Genomic DNA, 19,440 nt, shown 5'->3' with positions numbered 1-19,440 from the left:
AAAAAACAGCAGAATCTCTAATAGGCATCAAAATCAATGAGTTCAAAAACTGTTTTGAGCAGTGGAAAAAATGTCTCAATAACTGTATTGCATCAAATTGAGAGTACTTGGAAAGTGACTGAAGTTTAAACATGTAATAATAAATCCATAATTTTATTATAAATAAATTCTCTGTTTTGGATCTCCCCTTGTATATACCATAAAGAATGATACTTGTCAAATTTTAAATACAAAATAATTATTTATAAATATAAAAATTAATAATTATGTTATATTTATTTATTATTTGCATTAATCATATTACATTTATTTGTTTAGTACGCCCTCTGCCAATTAAGAAAGTATTCAGCTACAAGTAAAACCCAGTAATAATGGCAATAAAGGAAAATAAAAGGAGAATTACTATCTGCTTAATAAGAAGTCAAGAGGTGGCGAAGCGCAGGATTGTTTGGAAGTTAAACCACATTATAGCCCCTCATAGCCTTCCATTTCACCAGCTTCAGAAGGATATGGGTCACTTATTGGAGATATTATTACTTTCATAGGCGGCAACAGTTGAGCGACTTAAGGGAAATGACTTATGCATTCTCCAAAAGTCAAAATCATAAACTTATGCCTGAGATTTTCACCTTAAACAAACAAATCGGCTCACTTTGCCAGGCCATGTCTCATTCAAGACCAACAGAAGCACAGCTAAATATAGAGCTCCATACTTGTCAGGTCTGAGATGAATGCGGGAAACATAAATTTTACTCACCTCCACCCTCCTGCATCAGTGATCAGTCATCAGGTCTTCTAGAGAAATAAAGCAATGTCATTTACCCTCTCGGGACCCAAGAGTTTGGGGAAGTGCTAACCCCAAGGTGTCAGATTCTATTCTCAGTGTCAGATGCCTTCAAGAACATCCAATTTCATTGTGTTCCAGGAATCCATGCCAGAAAGAGGAGCCAAGTACAGTTGGATTGGCATGAAGGAAATTCTATTCTAGGGGCAACTTAGCAGCAATCAAGGTCCGTGGAGCTTGGAATGGAGAAAAGTGCCAGAGATATGGCGGCAAATGTTACAGAAGGCGTTTGCCAAGAAAAAAAGAAGCTGTCTTTTGTAATGAATTATTTTAACCTTTTTTTGTTCCTATTTGTTTAAAAACCAAATGAAGGCAATGGTTCTTTTGCTTTTAATTTTAGAATTAAGAGAAGATAGATCCTTCCGTAAGACACAACCGAGATTAATAAACACTGCGGCAAAGAGGGATGATTAGCTGCTTACGCAAGTGTGTTCTTTGCATTTGAGGTTTGTTTTGTTGCTGTATTGATGTCCATCTTGTTCCAGAGAATGCTGTCTTTTGACCATTTCCCTCTCACCAGGTATACACATTCCGGAGGCTAGTTTATAAATAAAGTTCTTGAGATGTTGGCATTTTTTAACATACTTGAATTTTATTTCAGAAAATACATGAAGGAATACACAATTTAGGGACACTGGCCTTTTGCCTCGGCTATGTAAATTTTGGCATGAACACAAGCTCTCTAGACCTTCTCAGCCGTAATGTGATGGCTTTGGACCAGATTACTCTAAAGTCTTTCCAGCTTCAATGGCATATTGTGCGAAGATGATGGATGCTCTCAGGTTCCCCTGGGCTCACGTTCCAAGAGGTAACACAGAAGCACAGCACATTGAACCCCCCTCTTCATCCTGGTGCAGACCGTAACTCTTGGGGAAGAAAGGAGATAGCTAGTTTTTACCCTGCTTTTTCCCTCTAACTTTACGTGTCATCTTTTCTAGTTTAGTTTTATGCTTTTATAACTTTTGCATGAAAACTCTGAGAATTTCCTAGTAGACTTACCTGTTGGATTTGTGAGTCTAAAATACAACTATCTTTGGTTCAGTCACTTCTTTTCTCTCTCTTTTCCCCCCTTAGCAGTTTAGGTGATCCTATGTTCTCATATTCTATTTTGTAATGTTTTTCAGTGTGACAAGCCAACTGTATACATAAGCTGCATATGAAGATGTACATGTATAGCTTCTTCAACTGCATCCTTTTTCTATCATTCCCCAAATGACCTCTTACCTAAAGGCATTAACAAATTGGACTGTACCTGGAAGAACTAAACCGGATTGTTCTGCAACTTCTCAGCTCTGGTGCTGAGAAATAGGAAACCCTAACTTTTGAGCTTATGCATCAAGAGAAATATCAAAAGACATGTTATTAAAATCCTCTAGACTGGGGTGGTGGTAGGGGTAAGGGAGGTGACTCATGTCACATAGAACCTGCTGCCACATTACCTTGTCATCTGCAGCTGGGCATCACTTGGTTCTTCACCTTTTAAAAAAATCATTTCTCTCTTCTTTCTTGGGATGATATGAAAGTTCCTATTAGCACACTTCAGCAACAACTCAAGGTACTCAACAGTTTATAGTCAATGTGCATTTGTGATTGATCTGTGTTGAACAACAATAAAAAAAGAGGCAAAATTCACCTCAAGTTTTTCTATGTATTTGGAGTTTCTGGCTGCACAAGATAGAACAAGATCTTGGTGGACCAGCTTCAATAAAAGCACAGGCATTTCCGATTGTTTTTACTGATTGCCTATTTTGTGCACAAAACTATAAGCTGTGTCTGTGAAAAAGTTCAGGATCTAGTAGGAAAATAATTACTTCAGCCTGAGAAGATACAAGGAAGAATAACGTTCCATTCCCTTTAAAATATTCATGTCATAAACCCTGGGACCTGCAAATGTATTCTATTACCTGGTGAAGAGAAATTAAAGTTGTAGATGAAATAAAACTTGCTAATCAGCTGACCTTAAAATGGAGAGATTACCCTGGATTTTACTGGTGGGCCCCATATAATTATAACGGTCTCTCAAAAGGAAAAGTGGAGGCAGATGAGGAGTCAAAGTGATGCAAGATGAGGATTTGATCTGCTGTTCCTGGCTTTGAATATGCAGGAAGGACACAGCGAGCCAAGGATTGTGGCAGATTCTAAAGTCTGGAGAAGACAAGGAAACATTCTCTGCAAGGGCCTCCAAGAGGATCACAATCCTGCCAATAGCTGATTGTAGCTCATGGAGACTTCTGACCTAGAAGAAGATAAATATATGTTGTTTCAAGCCACTAAGTTTCTGTTGAGTTTTTTTTTATTTTTACAGTAACAATGAAAAACTAATATTTCACCATATGATTAATGCCCAATATGAGGTTAAAACCAGTGAAAAGAGGGAGAGAAAATGTGCACACCAGTACCTTTCTGAACTTTAAAGTTCATTGAGATAGTGTTCCCTCTTAACTGTTGTAAACCAAATAAAAATAATACATAAAATAAGGTAATAATAATGCCTCATAAGCTTGTAATGTGGAGTAAATGAGTTTATGCACATGGAATAATGTTTGACGATGGGAAGTGACCCATGAATATTAGATGTAATTATCACATTTAGAGTTTAGTACTGTGTAGTTTAGTCTATTCTATTTTACAGCTTAATTTAACTTAGTATATTTTAGAGTAGGTGAGTTCACGTCAGTTTATTGCTAAAAATGTGGAATCTTGAACCTGTTTACTTGAGATGAAACCCTTGTTCAATCACCTTATTGGTTTGAGGACCTCAAATTTTCAAAGCATGAATATTATCTTAAATAAAGTAAGTATATAAATCATACATATGTATCTCATATATGTAAAAGCATAAACATTCTACATTAATATAATTGTGGATTACATACAGGGAGTGAGAGAGTTTAGAAGCCAAGCACAAGCTACAGAGGCATCTTAGAGATTAGCAAGAGCAAGAAGCCACCAAGTCCTGCAGGGACAGAAGGGGCTGCAGGAGAAAGTAGCATTTCCAAACTCCAGATGCGGGGCCAGTGGGGGCCACTCCACGGAGGTGCTGGTGGGCGGCACACACGGGGTTGCCAGCAAGAGCTGCAGTTGGAAAGAAGGTTCTTGCTGCTTCAGGCAGAGAGAATAAGTTGTGTTTGTTTCAACTTTCCCTGGATCCTCCAGTCTCACGCCAGTGCCTCCCACTGGGTGAACCCAGTTAGAAACTAGCTGGAACAGTGTCACCTGGCGGAGCAGAGCAACAAGAGGGGGAGAAATGGGTCTGAGACCATCGGCAGCCGTCCGTCTCGAGAGACGATGGTGTAGCTTCTTAAGAGTCTATCTGCACCGCCGAGAATGGCTGTGCAGTCCGACTCGGGAGTGACACGGTATCTGTCTCCTCCCGTGTTGAATCGACATCTTGCGATGACGCTGGAGTGTCCTCTCCAGTGAAACTGAAGCTACAGAGCCTGGGCAGGGTAATATGGAGGGTCTGCTGTTGCCCATGCAGCAGACCCCCCCTCTCTTCGCAGCTGAAGGGTCCAAGGGAAAGACGGAGTCGATACAGCTTGGCTTCAGGTGCGCCGCAGGAGTTGCCGGTGTTGACTACAACGTCAAACCGCCTTAGGGACTCCGGCTCTGTCGGGGTTTACTCCCTTAGCTTTTCCCCTGAAGAGGTATGCCGCAAGGCAGCGGAGGTTTTTTGGAGTCAGAGTTTTCCTTCTCTGATGTGCCCTGACTGGAAGATCGAACCAGCGACACTTAGCTCGCAGGCCGACGCTCAATCCACTGAGCCAAACCAGCCAGGGAAGGGTCTGAGAGCACACAGCAAAAAATATGCACATGGGCCTGAAAATAATCCCTCCCTGGCTGGCTCATCTGTGAGGATTCAGTTAAATTGTGTGAGGCACGTATGTGGCCCGATGCTCCTGGCAAATAGTATGTGTTCAATTGATGTTTTCATTGTTATTATTGCTTTACCTTTAATTACATAATTACTGAAAATAATGCTTAAATCACGTCACATAATTTAGGGTTGTGTTGAAGTGGAAACAACAGCCCCCAAATCTGTGTCCAAAGACCATGACACTGAACCTAGACTTACTTCTTGACCAATGAAAGTTTTTGCCTTCTCCTGGAATGCAGTCTTAATGGGCGAGTCTAGAATTTTCTGACCAGCACCAATGTGGTAACTGTCACATGGGCCTTCTACATCCCCCAGAGGAAGCTGAGGCAATTTGTCTAATAAGACCCTTGCCTTCCTGTAAGGGAAGGCAACATGGTCTAAAACAATCTTTTTTTTTTTTTTTGCTAATAACTTTCTTATCTTGCTCCGTTTCTGCGTATAAAAGCCTTCTATATCATAAAGCTTCTCTAGGCTTCTCTTTACTTTCTAAATGAAATTCATAAATTGCTCAATAAAGTCAATTAAATCTTCAAATTTACTAGATTAAACTTTTGTTCTTCAACAATCGTAAACTATTTTAATTGCTTCCAAAACTATCATCATTTCCTCCAGAGGGAGCTTATAAATACACTAAACTTTTTAAGGTAACAAAATGTTGAAGTATGAAGTATGAACTTGATAAAGGACACTATGATAAGAAATATATATTTAGTCTTTGTCTCCAGTTCCTGACACAGAGATTCTAAAATCCTTGGAATTTCCTGAGTGATAAGGGTGAGAGGAGAAACTTTATCATTCACAATAAGCCCTTTTCACCCATACTAGAATTTATGCTAATGAGGCGTCTCTTGGTGGGCCACTAGATAGCTTCCAGATAGGGGCTGGTGCCAGAGAAACCCACCATGTGATTAGGGGACAGAACTTTAGTCCTGCTGTCCAATTCCCAGTGAGGGGAGGGGGAATGGATATTGAGCTTGGTCACAAATGGCCAGGTTATTACAGTCATGCCTGTGTAACGAAACCTGCATAAACACTTCTAAACAATGAAGTTCAGATTGCTTCTGCATGTGCTGGGAGGGTGTTGTATCTGAAGAGGTGGCATGAGAACTCCACACCCTTCCACCGTACCTTGCTCTTTGCATCTATTCTATTTGGCTGTCCCTTAGTAGTATTCTTTGTAATAAATTGGTACTGGTAATAAGGTGCTTTCCTGAGTTCTGTGGGCCATTCTAGCAAACTGTTGAGTCTGAGAAGGTCATTGTGGGAACCCCTGATATATAGCTAGTCCATCAGAAATATAGGAGGTCTGGGCCTTATAATTGGCATCTGAAGTTGGGACCAGTCTTAAGTGAAACCTGATGTTATCTCTAAGTAATTCGTATTAGGGAGTTGGAGAAGTGGTGTTTGAAAAGACACCACATATCTAGTGTCAAGGGGATGAAAACCCTCTTCTTTGCTGTCAAATTGTTAAGAGCAAACATAGCACAGGGACACAAAGGTAACACGCAGTGACTACTGTGAATAAATCTTACCTTGGCTCATCAGTACAATCCTGCTCTGAACACATGTTAGTGAACTGTACAAATAGTTTTTAAATCATCTTTTGAAAAAATTTAATAATAAACTTTGGCTGTGTTTGAGTTTATTTAATAAACCTATCTCCTATATCATTAACATGGAAAACGCAGTGTCTTGCCAAGTAAAATATACATGCAAGTCATTGGTAAAGTGTTTCATTTCTATTTTGTTGCATATATATATATTTAGTGTTTGCATTAAACAAGACTCAAAATATAGTGTCTTTTCATTTTACTTGACTTTTCGTTCTTTTAAAAGCATCCACATTGTGTCTTGTTTCAGGTCACCAAAAACTACTCTTATAGCTGTCTTTGTTCCTGCTGAGCTCCAGAGCCACGTTTGGTTACTAAATGAGCATTTCTACTTTTTTTTCCAACAGGAGACCATACCCAAAATGCAAAGCGATACATCATTGTTAACCTCAAACTATCTTTTCTTTCTCTTGTAATTTAGATCTCGGTGAATGAAACCTTTCCCTCTCCCAAAGTCAAAAATGAAGGGTCATAATAATGTCTCTCATTTACTTCCTCCTGTTTACCTCTAGAGACCCATCCAAATTGTCACTATGCTGTGAGTCTGCCTTGTTCAAAGGCCTCTAAACTCTTTTCCCTGAAACTCCCACAACCTCTCATATTTGTCTCAGGCCACTCTTGACCGGCTGACTCCTCAAGATTCTTATCTGATCCCCTTGCTTCCAATATGACCCTTTTCCTGTCTTCCCGCTACTGTACAGTTTGAATGTTGCCGCAATCATAAATCTGATCACAACTTTTCCATGTCTAAAAGTATTTACTCGTTCCCTACGGTTTCAAACTTTTAGGCTAGCATGCAATGTTGATGAAATCTGCCACTGATTAACTCTCCAGCATTTTGTCCTGCAGGTACCCTTTATTTTTATAATATAAACTTACTTTTAATACTCTGAGTAAGCATTCCTTCCTTAAGAATGCTCTTCCTGCAACTGTAATCTTATTTGCATGCATTTTTTTTCCCCCTGGATAAACCCCTGCCACTGCAGTCATTAGTCAAGGCTTTCTTTTTTTTAAAACTTATGTGTCTGACTTATTTGACCATAAGCTATTTGGAGGCAGGTCCCATGGCTTCTTAGAATTGTGCTCGTGCCTATATCTGTGGTGACCAGTATGGCTGCGTCTAGCCATATGTTTATAAAGAAACTAAAACGTGAGTGGTCCAAGTTAAAAGGCACTGCAAATGTAAAACACACAGGAAGATTTTGAAGACTTGTTATGAAAAAAAAAATGCTTACATGTTAAAATAACATTTGGGATATATTGGATTAAATAAATTTTATTGCTAAAATTAATTTCATCTGTTCTTTTTACTTTCTTTTTAATGTGACCTCTAGAAAATTTAAATTGCATGTGTGGTTCACATTTGTGGCTCCCAGTAAGTTTCTATTAGACAACACTGGCATAGAACATAAAAGGTGATTAAGAAGCATTCGTAAATGGAAACATGGCTTTAAAAGAACACTCTGGAAAGAGTAGATGTTTGAGTAAGATTGGGGTACAAACTGAAGGAAAAAAGAGGAAGAAAAATAGATTATGCACTCAGCTATGCAGTGGAATGGAAACTGAGTAGCTTAAGAAAAGAAGAATGGGAGATCCATATAAGCTGTATTAAGTAAATGAGCTAGACCGGCATTTGAAACTAAATTCTAAATTATAAGAGTAGGAGAAGTATTTTTGAAACAAATGTATATGAGTTAGTTAAACATGGAGAGATAAATGCCTAAATTGGCTTGAAGTCCCTTAAAAACCCTTAAATATTGAGTCCCTTAAAAACTTTTCAAATAGTTAAAAAAAAAAGAGACAAATCTAAAGGGATAGTAGACAATAACAATACAATTTTGAAAAAATGGAATGAGACAAGTAATAAATGAGCAATATATAACTAAAAAACCCTGGCTGGTTTGGCTCAGTGGATTGAGCGTCGGCCTGCGAGCTAAGTGTCGCTGGTTCGATCTTCCAGTCAGGGCACATCAGAGAAGGAAAACTCTGACTCCAAAAAACCTCTGCTGCCTTGCGGCATACCTCTTCAGGGGAAAGGCTAAGGGAGTAAACCCCGACAGAAAATCCGGAGCCGGAGTCCCTAAGGCGTTTGACGTTGTAGTCAACACCGGCAACTCCTGCGGCTCACCTGAAGCCAAGCTGTATTGACTCCGTCTTTCCCTTGGATCCTTCAGCTGCGAAGAGAGGGGGGGTCTGCTGCATGGGCAACAGCAGACCCTCCATATCACCCTGCCCAGGCTCTGTAGCTTCACAAGAAGCTACACCATCGTCTCTCGAGATGGACGGCTGCCGAATATAACTAAAAGGAAATTTAAAAAGTATGATTAATATTTCAAGAGAAACAACCACTCATAGACTAAGAAGTGTATACTATGAAGTATTTCATGAAGTATAAAGGAAACCTCCAAAGTTAAAAATATATTTGTAGAAATGAAAAACCACATAGAAGAGTTGGCAGATAATTTTGAAGAAATCTAGAAACCAAAGCAGGAAGACAAATAGATGATATAAAGAAAAGATAAGAAAATCAGAGGATCAATTTAGGACTTTTTTGCTTTTTAAGTGTATTTTATTGATTATGCTATTACAATGGTCCCAATTTTCCCCTCCTTGCCCCTTTTATCCTGGTATTACTCTTCCCTCCAGCAATCCCCCTCCTAAGTTCATGTCCATGCATTGTGCATGTAAGTTCTTTGGCTTCCTCATTGCCGGTGCTATTCTTAACCTCCCCCTGTTTATTCTATTCCTGCGAATTATGCCTGATAACACTCCAAATGATCTACATATCTATTATTCTATTCTTGTTCTATTTGTTTGCTTAGTTTTTTTCTTTTTTTAAGATTCAGTTGTTGATAGTTGTGAGTTTGTTGCTTTTTTAGTGTTCATCGTTTTGATCTTCTTTTATTAAACAAGTCCTTTTAACATTTCCTGTAATAATGGCTTGGTGGTTACAAACTTCTTTAGCTTTACCTTGTTCGGGAAGCGCTTTATCTGTCCTTCCATTTAAATGATAATTTTGCTGTGATAGAGTAATCTAAGTTGTAGGTCCTTGATTTTCATCACTTTGAATACTTCTTGCCAGTCAGGTTTCTTTTGAGAAATCCACTGATAGTCTTATGGGAACTCCTTTGTAGATAACTTTCTGCTTTTCTCACTGCTTTTAAGATTCTCTCTTTATCTTTAACCTTTGGCATTTATGATGTATCTTGGTGTGGTCATGTTTGGGTCCAACTTGTTTAGGACTCTGTGTTTTCCGGACTCGTATGTTTATTTCCTTCACCAAATGAGGGAAGTTTTCTTTCATTATTTTTTCAAGTAAGTTTTCAATTTTTTGCTTTTTCTCTTCTTCTGGCATCCCTATGATTTGGATGTTGGCATGTTTGATGATGTCCCAGAAGTTCTTAAGCTTACACTTTTTTTTGAATTCTTGTTTCTTCTTTTTGTTCTGGTTGAATGTTTATCTCTTCTTTATGTTCCAAACTATTTTCTGTTTGTTTCCTGTGGATTATTTATTTCACTTAATGTAATCTTCATTTATTCCTTTATTTTTTTTACAATACTCAAGGAGTTCTCTGAGAATCCTGATAACCAGTGGTCTTTTCAGTGGTGAAAATCTGGCAGTTTCTTCTGCCACCCTAATACCCACTGATTTTTATAGTCAGAGGTAATGAGGATTTATCTTCCCAGGGAACCCTAGGCTGTTTGGTCTGGCCTGGGGCTGGGATTGCTCACTCCTACAGTATCCCTCTCATCCATTCTGTTGCTGTCTCTCTGCCTGTCTCCACAACTTTCCCCTTCCTACCCTTCTAAATGAATGTGTCTTCTTTAAATCATTGGCTGTTTGACTTTTACCCAACTCAATTTTCTGACCGTTCTGACTGTTATTAGTTTTGAGATTGGGTTGCAAATCTTTCTTTGGTTGTGAGAGGAGGTATAGTGTGTCTACCTATGCCTCCATCTTGACTGGAAGTCCAATTTAGGACTTTCAATATTCTAATAATACCAAAATAGAAAAACTCTCAAAATGAGAAGATAGAGAAAAGAAAATTATCAAAGAAATATATTTAAAAAATAATCTTAGCACTAAAAAACATGGGTTTCCTAATTATAAGGGCTCACCAATTGTCCTACACAAGTGATGCAGAGAGATCTAATCAGATCCCTGGGGTGCAGTAGGGAGGGACCATAGGAGGATGTTGCCTAATGTGTTGGTAAACAGTCTAGGTACAGAATTGACTGAGAAGCTGAATGCCTTTGATGTGCATAAAATTATGGGCTGGAAGATTTAAACAGAAGGAAGGTAGAAGATGCCTGGGTGACCATGCTGTAACTGCTTGTGCTTCCCAAAGGATAGTATTTTAAATGGGAAAAGAAACTCTGGACTCAGCCTAGGATTGGCCTGGCCTGGCAGAGGGTGGCAAGGCTATTTTTCTTTTGGTGTTCTAGAGGAGTGAACTCTGAGGAAGAAGACTTCCATTTTCCCAAAACTGTGTATCTTTGGTGTCTTATGTTTTAGTTTATAAACTAACTTTATAGAAATAAGATCATTAAAAACTAATGGAGGGAACAATAGGGGAACTCAGGAGTTAAAGATTTTAGCCCTAACTGATAGGCTTAAGTGAATAAAGCGGGAACTCGGGAATTAAAAAAGATTTCAACCTTAGAATACAGGCTTAAGTGACTAGTGCGTGTGGAGATCTGTTATTCCAAAATTGTGTAGCTTTTGAATAAAGACTCTTTTCCTTTTTCACCAAACCTCTTCCTACAGACTTTTGCCTAGAGGGTGGTGGTGGGCAGCAGGATCTCACTTGCTGCTAGGTAGCACAATGAATGAAAATCAACCCAGACCAAGGCACATAATTGGGAAGTTTTAGAAAAAAGTCCCCTGGAAGTTTCCAAAGAGAAAGTTTTATTTAAGAGAGGAATTATTAAGTCATCAAATTTCTTCAAAAATTTTTTATTACATTTATTGGGGTGACATTAGTTAATAAAATTATATAGGTTTCAGGTGTACACTTCTATAATACATCATCTATATATTATATTATATGTTCACTACCCAAAGTCAAGTTTCCTTCTGTTGTCAGTTATCCCCCCCAATTTACCCTCTTCTGCCAACCCCCCAAACTTTCCTCTGGTAATCATCATACTTTTGTCCGTGTCTATTAATTTTTTTTTGGCTTACTCCCTTCACTTTTTTTCACCCAACTCCCCAACATCCCTCTACTCTAACAGCTGCAAGTCTGTTCTCTCTACTTATGCGTCTGTTTATATATATTTTTGTTAGCTTGCTTTGTTCATTAGATCCCATATATAAGTGCAATCATGGTACTTGTCTTTCTCTGACTGGCTCTTTTCACTTAGTATGATACTCTCTAGATCCATCAGTAGGTACTAAGAAATACCTTCATAATTCTTTTAAAAAAAAGATCTACAACAAAATGTATATGCTAGCTAACACAAATAATAAGTTTGTTTAAGGATAAGATAATTTTAAATGTGAAGTAATTCAAAAATATTATCTTTCATAACTATTAAACTTTTTCAAGAGGGTGTGTCCCGTTAAAGTTAGGGGGGAAAATCAGGAAACAGGAAGCCCTAAGATCCAGTATAAGAGGCTGGTAATGGGAATACCTAGGGAGAGAGGTTTGTAGACTGCAGCTTTTCCATGAGGATATATCAACCACATTCTGCTTGGAACATGTCAGAATGAGCTGAGGAAGACTTTTTTTATAAGATTAAATTTTTAGGATTCTTACTGTGTTCAAGAGAAGACTTATATGTTTGGAACATCATCTGGGACTAAAACAAAGATAAAAAGATAGTAAACTAAACCAAAGAAAAGCAAAACAAATATAAACTTCAGGGAATAAAAAACATTTTGCAGGAAGAAAAATATTGTTGTGTACTTTGCTTAACTTATGATAGACTGAATATAGATATAGACCAAATTACAATCTAAATATCATGAATTGATGAAGCAAAATAAAGTTTGTATGTGAGTGGTGGGCTCATGAGGTAAATGAATATAAACAAGGTAAATCTTTACTTTTCACAGGTAAAAAGTCAATCAGAAATGTCAAAGGTTTAACATTTAAACATCCTATTTATAGATATAGAGTTCCCCAGACAAGTATAATCATTAAGAATATATATGTATATATATACACATACACGCATATATATGGAGAGAGAGAAGTTTATTAAAATAAATTGGCTCACACAATTGCAGAAGCTGAGAAATCCCACACTCTGTAAGAGAGAGACCTAGGAAAGCTGGTGCTATAGTTCCAGAACAAGTCTGTAGACCTGACAAGGAGGGGTGGGATGGAGTAAATTCCATTTTGCAGGCAGGAGAAGACTGAGATCCAGTTTAACACTCAGACAGTAAATTCTCCCTTTCTTCACCTTTTTGTTCCATTAGATGATGCCCACCCATATTAAGGAGGGAGATCTCCTTTTTTTTTTCAGTATTTAAATAATAATCTCATCCAGAAACATCCTCACAGACACACCCAGAGAGAACGTTTAAACAAACATCTAAGTATCTGTGACTTAGTCAAATTGACACATAAAATTAATCGATCACAAATATAAATATAAACTTATCCATCATAGAGGGTTAATATGCATTTCTCTGGGATATATTAAGCATATATTCTTTCTCAAAACTAGTCTTGTAGAACTCTTAAGGGTTTCTTAAAAAATGACTTAAACAAGGTACAAGAATAATATGATCAACAAACTGTATGTAACTGTATGTGTAGAGGTGCATACACATTGCATAGTTACAGCACATAGACACAGTTCAATCAGGTCAAAAATCTACAGACAAAGTCTAGTTCATAGTACAGATTTTAGAAAGAGCCTATGGTTTAACTCTCAAACTTTAGAATTGCCTTTCATGTTATTCTTGTATATTCTTAGCAAGAAGATATTCTTCAAAAATAGATTTGATATATAACAATTGGAACCAAGCTTGGTAAACTAAATTTATAATTAATTTGGATAACTTTTTTCAAAAACTACATTGTGAACAGAAAGCATTTTTTTTGACTAATAAATTTGCTTGAAAGTCAGTTTCCAAAGAAGAGTTCCAAATGTATGATGAACAGATACTGTTACGAAAATATATACAACCTCACATGGCAATGTTTTCCATGACAATATTTATTTGAATGCTTATCTATCTATCTGTCTATCTATCTATCTATCTATCTATCTATCTATCTATCTATATCTATCTATCATTTATTCATCCATCCATTTTTGTCCAAATTCTTAACAAGAAGCTAAGGGACATGGATTTAGGAAAATATACACCATCACAGTTGTCAAAATCTTGACCTAGGGTCTGCTTCTTGTAGATATATCTTTTTTTGCCCAGTCTCCAACGGAGAAGGACATGTTCAGCTGTGTTTTCTCCTGTATTCCCTAGCATCTAGCATTTATGTACTACTGTGCCATTTATCAAGAAATACTTTCTGCTATAAAGGGATTCGCTATGACAGGCATAAAACATATTTAATGTTTTTAAACTAAAAATATCCTGAAACATTTGGAAATGGATTGTTGCCACTCTTTCAGTAGTAAACATACCGAAAAAGGAGTGAAGTTGTATCCCAGAGGGCATTTTCTAGAATCTGGGGCATGCTGCTTACTGTTTCCAAGTTCTCCTTATAGAGAAATAACTACTACATCAACACATTCTAAAGTAGAACCTTAATTGTGAAATTTCTTAGTCATTGTTTACAGAGTATAGTCTACTGACCTGTAGGGTTCCTACAGATCATATCTTTTGTTTTATGCTCATTAATTAATATTATTAAACTTGTTCCATGAGATGATTAATTTAAATAGCAAAACTAAATTAATCAGTTAAACCCTAAAATCACTATTATATGAATATAATAGTTATTTTACTTCTTTGATTGAATGATATCAAGCTAAAGCTTTAAGCACAGCTATTGAGGAAAGAAGTGAGACACCTTCAAGAAGGTAACCTTATTTCCTGATTGTGCTCTTATTATGGAACGTGGTGACAGGATTCCAGGTCTTCTATTGCGACACCATGATCAGGAGGTGGCACATGGCATTTAAATAGTAATCGTCGGCAGCCGTCCGTCTCGAGAGACGATGGTGTAGCTTCTTAAGTGTCTATCTGCACCGCCGAGAATGGCTGTGCAGTCCGACTCGGGAGTGACACGGTATCTGTCTCCTCCCGTGTTGAATCGACATCTTGCGATGACGCTGGAGTGTCCTCTCCAGTGGAGCTGAAGCTACAGAGCCTGGGCAGGGTGATATGGAGGGTCTGCTGTTGCCCATGCAGCAGACCCCCCCTCTCTTCGCAGCTGAAGGGTCCAAGGGAAAGACGGAGTCAATACAGCTTGGGTTCAGGTGTGCTGCAGGAGTTGCCGGTGTTGACTACAACGTCAGACCGCCTTAGGGACTCCGGCTCCGGATTTTCTGTCGGGGTTTACTCCCTTAGCCTTTCCCCAGAAGAGGTATGCCGCAAGGCAGCAGAGGTTTTTTGGAGTCAGAGTTTTCCTTCTCTGATGTACCCTGACTGGAAGATCGAACCAGCGACACTTAGCTCGCAGGCCGACGCTCAATCCACTGAGCTAAACCAGCCAGGGTTTAAATAGTAATAATTATTAGTAATCTATTAATTATAATAGTATCAACAAAATGATCAATCATTGTAATTTTATGCCATGGTCTTACTCCCACAGACTCACTGAATCTTTATAACCATCTTAGTAGTTTGCTATTATTGCCTCTAAATTGAGGCTCAAAGAAATTAAATAATGTTATCTAAGATCACACAAAAAGTAGGTATCAGAGCCAGGTTTTAACTTTAGGGGACTACCACTAAGGCTTTTCTGACTGACCTTTGATCATAAAGTCTAAAAGTAATATCAAAAACTTAAGGTCTAAAAAAGAATTTGATATATAAGAAACGATGGAGAGAAAGACTAGATTTCAATTGGTTGAGGAGAAAATGGGGCTTCAAAAAAGTGATGATCCAAAGACTCTAGAAATTTGATTGTGGAAGGAGGGAGAGTGGGATAGAGGGAGGAAGAGAGAGAGGCTTTTTATTTTTATTTACTTTTTTAAATTAGGAAAATTATGCAAGCTAAAGAGCAATAAATTTGCTAAAGAAAGAGACATTGATTTAGAGGAAGCCATTAACAATTCCTGCAAAATGGAAGTAGATACAATTCATAGAAAAAGCAAATAGCTTGGCATGATGGTAAGCTGCTTTCAGTCACTTGACATTTTTGTTTTTCTCATGATTCTTAACCATGGGAATGGTGTTCTACAGGAGTGAATTTTTATTATTTAATGATTTCCCCCGAAACATCTTACATTGTGGATCAGTTGTCCCTCAAGTTTAACTTTTCTACATACAACTGTGCATTATGTCATAGTGGAGAGATTTATGAGCGGACATCTTTCCTGCAAATGCTTATAGACTCTTCTCACATTTTAGCAGTTTCAATTGACAAAAGAATTTCTCTTCCTCTCAGACTTTTCCTAACTGCTCGAGACTTTGGAATGGTTATATGCACGAAGCAAATGACTTTTCTGACATTGGACGTTGAATGGCTTTACTTTCTCACACATTCTTGGACTATGTAGTGCTTTTCCCATGCAGGGCCTGTGACCTACAGATGGCTGTGGCAGATTCAATAAATTGAGAAAAAAATACAAAGATGTTCATTATTAGATGGCTCTACATTTTCCCTCTCTTCTCGTGGGATTATTTACAATGGCTAAATTTAGTGGTTGGCATTAACTATTACAAATGACTAGTGGTGCAGGCACTCAGGATAGAGAAATTTATTTCAGCAGAATGGACTTCTAAAACACTATTCATATGTAGATAGAGAAATCATACATTTAAGCAGAAAGTGGGTACATATATGTAAAGACTTTTGAGGTAAAAGTCATTAAGAAGTGTTTCATTTGAGAGTGAAAATACAGAATAAGATAATATTTTAAATCAAGTAAATAGGACATTATATTTTAGAAATTGTGATTAGTAATCAAATATCTTTCACTTTTAAAATTACTTTTATATTTCTGGGTGAGATTATTATAACATATCCTCAGAAACCAATTAGAATGTTGATCAGTTATAGAATAGAAGCAAATAAAATCTTGTGTTAAAGCAAGGCGTCATCTTCAAAAAAGCCAGGCTGGAGATTTCTTGGTTTCATTTTGTTTTCTATTCTGAGAAATGATAAAATATTAGAGCATCAATCAGACTTGCCTGCCAAAGTATTTTGTTCCCGTTGAGTAGTCATGCACTAATAGCATGTGATGTATTTTCTAATGGTGTCCCTTTCATAGTGAAATGCATCTACATGGCAGGTAGTGTGATGGGGAGGAATCATGATAAAACTCTCCCTGCGATCAGAAAAAAGGTCATGGGGAGGTAAGACAGTGGTTAAGGTCAAGGGTTTGAAGTTAAATCGACATAACTTCAGATCCTAAGTTTTACTGTGTGGTCTTGAGCAGGCCTTAGTTTTCTTTGAAAATTTGGCTTCTTTGTTTGCAAAAAGCCTTGGCTTCTGCATTTGCAAAATACTATCGTGGTGCTACTTCAAGCACTAAAGTCTACCACCTTAGAAAGAACTCAGTAAGTGGCAATTTTGGGTTCAAACAAAATGGTCACATTGCTGGAATTGTGTTCAGCAAGCTGACTGGGGTCACTTATTTTTGGAGTCCCTGAAACAGGGCTGTGATAGGGATGTAGGGATGCATATCGCTCTTGTGGGAGGTAGGAGGACATGGAGTGAGGATAAGAAGCTGTCCAAAACAGTCCAACTGTTTGGTAATAGGTGAAAATTTGGCAGCCAGGGTCCTGGTTGAAAGAAAACTAGCCATTAAGTAAAAAGCTCTTGTCCTGTTCCAATGAACACATGAGTGAAGAAACGAGAGGGCAAGTTACCCGGGAGGATGGCAAACAAGACAGAGTGTGGGTAAATGGTTTGGAACTAACTAAGGTGCTGGTGAAAGCAACTACCTAACACCCACGTGGGGGAAGCGTGTGGAGTGTCAGCACACCACGAGCTAATGACCTGTCTAGCTGCAAAGAGCATGTGCTTAGAAAGACCCATTATTTGCTTTAACACTTTGCTGTATCCATCTTGGAATTACTAGTAGTTTTGAATAAAGGGGTCACATGTTTGGTTTGCATTGGACCCCAGAAATTTTGTAGGCATTCTTTTGTAGCATGCCAATTTTATTCAAGTAATTTTGACCCAGAGGGATTTTTTCTTCCACTGGGACACACATGGAGCCATTTTTGATTGACATAATTGGGGGAGGCTGCAGACATCTATTGGATAGAGCCCAGGGACGCTGCTAAACATCCAATAATCCACAGTAGAGCTCCTCACAGCAAAGAGTTACTGGTCCGTAAAGGTCAGTGGTGCTGAAATTGAGAACTCCTTATTTAGTTTGATGGCAGTTTTATTAAAGGCAGATTTATCTGGGAATCTCTGGACAATATTATTGTTACCTAATTTGGGAAGGTGCAAAGTTAACTAGTAAGCTTCAGATAAATTAATCTTCGTACAGGACTGAGCTGCACATTTTGCAGAACATTCCTGCTAATGGAAGAATGTGTTTTTATAACTGAGTCAAGGCACCATAAATTTGAGCCGACTTACTGCCAGAGAAGACACATTTGACTTGGCACCTGTAACCAGCCCACCAGCAGCACCTGTGTAGCTCTTACGACTTTTATTTTTAAAACCTGGCAATGCAAAGCTGGGTTCTGGCTGAGTGGTCAGAAACCTTTCTTTTCTAAGTGCCAAATCAAGCTTCTTGCTGTAGTTCACTTCTGGGTCAGTTTCCTATTAGCTCAGAGAAAACATATCACTCCCTTAAGTTAATTGGTTAAAACAATGTCCTGTATAAGGTAGGGTTTCCTTAAAGATTTTAGAAATAAATGTGTAGCATGTAAAAAGGAGCTTGTAAACTGCCTGTTCTGTTGTTTTATCCATTTGTTCCTGTGGATTACAGGGGCTGAACCAAATAGCCTTGCCCACTAGAGATTATTTTAGAAGGACCGCAATTGTGGGTTTCCTCCTTATGTATGCAGGATTGCTTCAGCCACAGGGAATCTATTTCATGGCTACAGATCTCACTTCTCCTTCTATGGGTCAGGCCAGAAATGTGAGTATCTATAGCCAGGGATGTAAAAGGGAAACAGATGATGGGAAGTGAAAAGAATCATTAACATGACTGAAAAAAGAAAAGTAAAAGTAAGATGCATTGCACTGATAACTAAGGGACAGTCACAGTGGATCTATGTGTAGGAGCCAGCAGGGTTGTTTTTACATTTTAATTTTAGACCACGGAGTTTTCCTTTACATTTTCCCCCTAGGTGTTTTTTTTCCACTTGGCATGAGAGTTCTTTATCACTCTTCTGGAAATACTTAAGGATTAATTACAATTAAAGTACATTATATCCAAAAGAAATTTAAATGTAGTCATGGATTTTAGGTCTGCTTTCAAATTGTTTATATATTGGTTGCCTGGACGTTGTGATCCCATTTGAATTTTAAAGTGATTTTCATGGTATTGTTAAAATGGCCCTATTTTATACACATCCTCAGGACCACAGAGAAACTTTACAAGGTCTATTGTCTTCTTAGGTCCTTTAAATCTGAAATATGTGACATAAAGAGAGATTAAACACATCAGAAGCACTTACCATCCCTGATAAAATCTTACATCTATTCTTTACATTTTAGTAAAAAATAAAAGGAACAAAATTAATCCTGTTAAACAGAATGATTTTAGTGTATTGCTTAATTGTATTCTTCCCATGTGGACAAGTCAAACTGTTTCCTGAGAATATTTGATATGTTTACACTGTTTAAATAGGTTTTTTATCTTAAAGGTACAGAGATAATAATTTACATTATGATAAATGAATAATAAAAAATTAAAATATTTTCTAAGACCTGTGTTCCCCCAAATATTATATGTTGAATTTCTAACTTCCAATGCCCCATAAAGTGATGATATTTAGAGACTGGGTATCTAAACAGGTAATTGGGTTAAAATGAAGTCAGTAGGGTGGCCTGTAC

Source organism: Furipterus horrens, unplaced genomic scaffold, assembly GCF_987537825.1.
Source record: "Furipterus horrens unplaced genomic scaffold, mFurHor1.1.pri manual_scaffold_1, whole genome shotgun sequence".
Lineage (NCBI taxonomy): Eukaryota > Metazoa > Chordata > Mammalia > Chiroptera > Furipteridae > Furipterus > Furipterus horrens.
The sequence above is the reverse complement of the archived record's forward strand: the minus strand, read 5'-3'. Positions refer to the sequence as shown.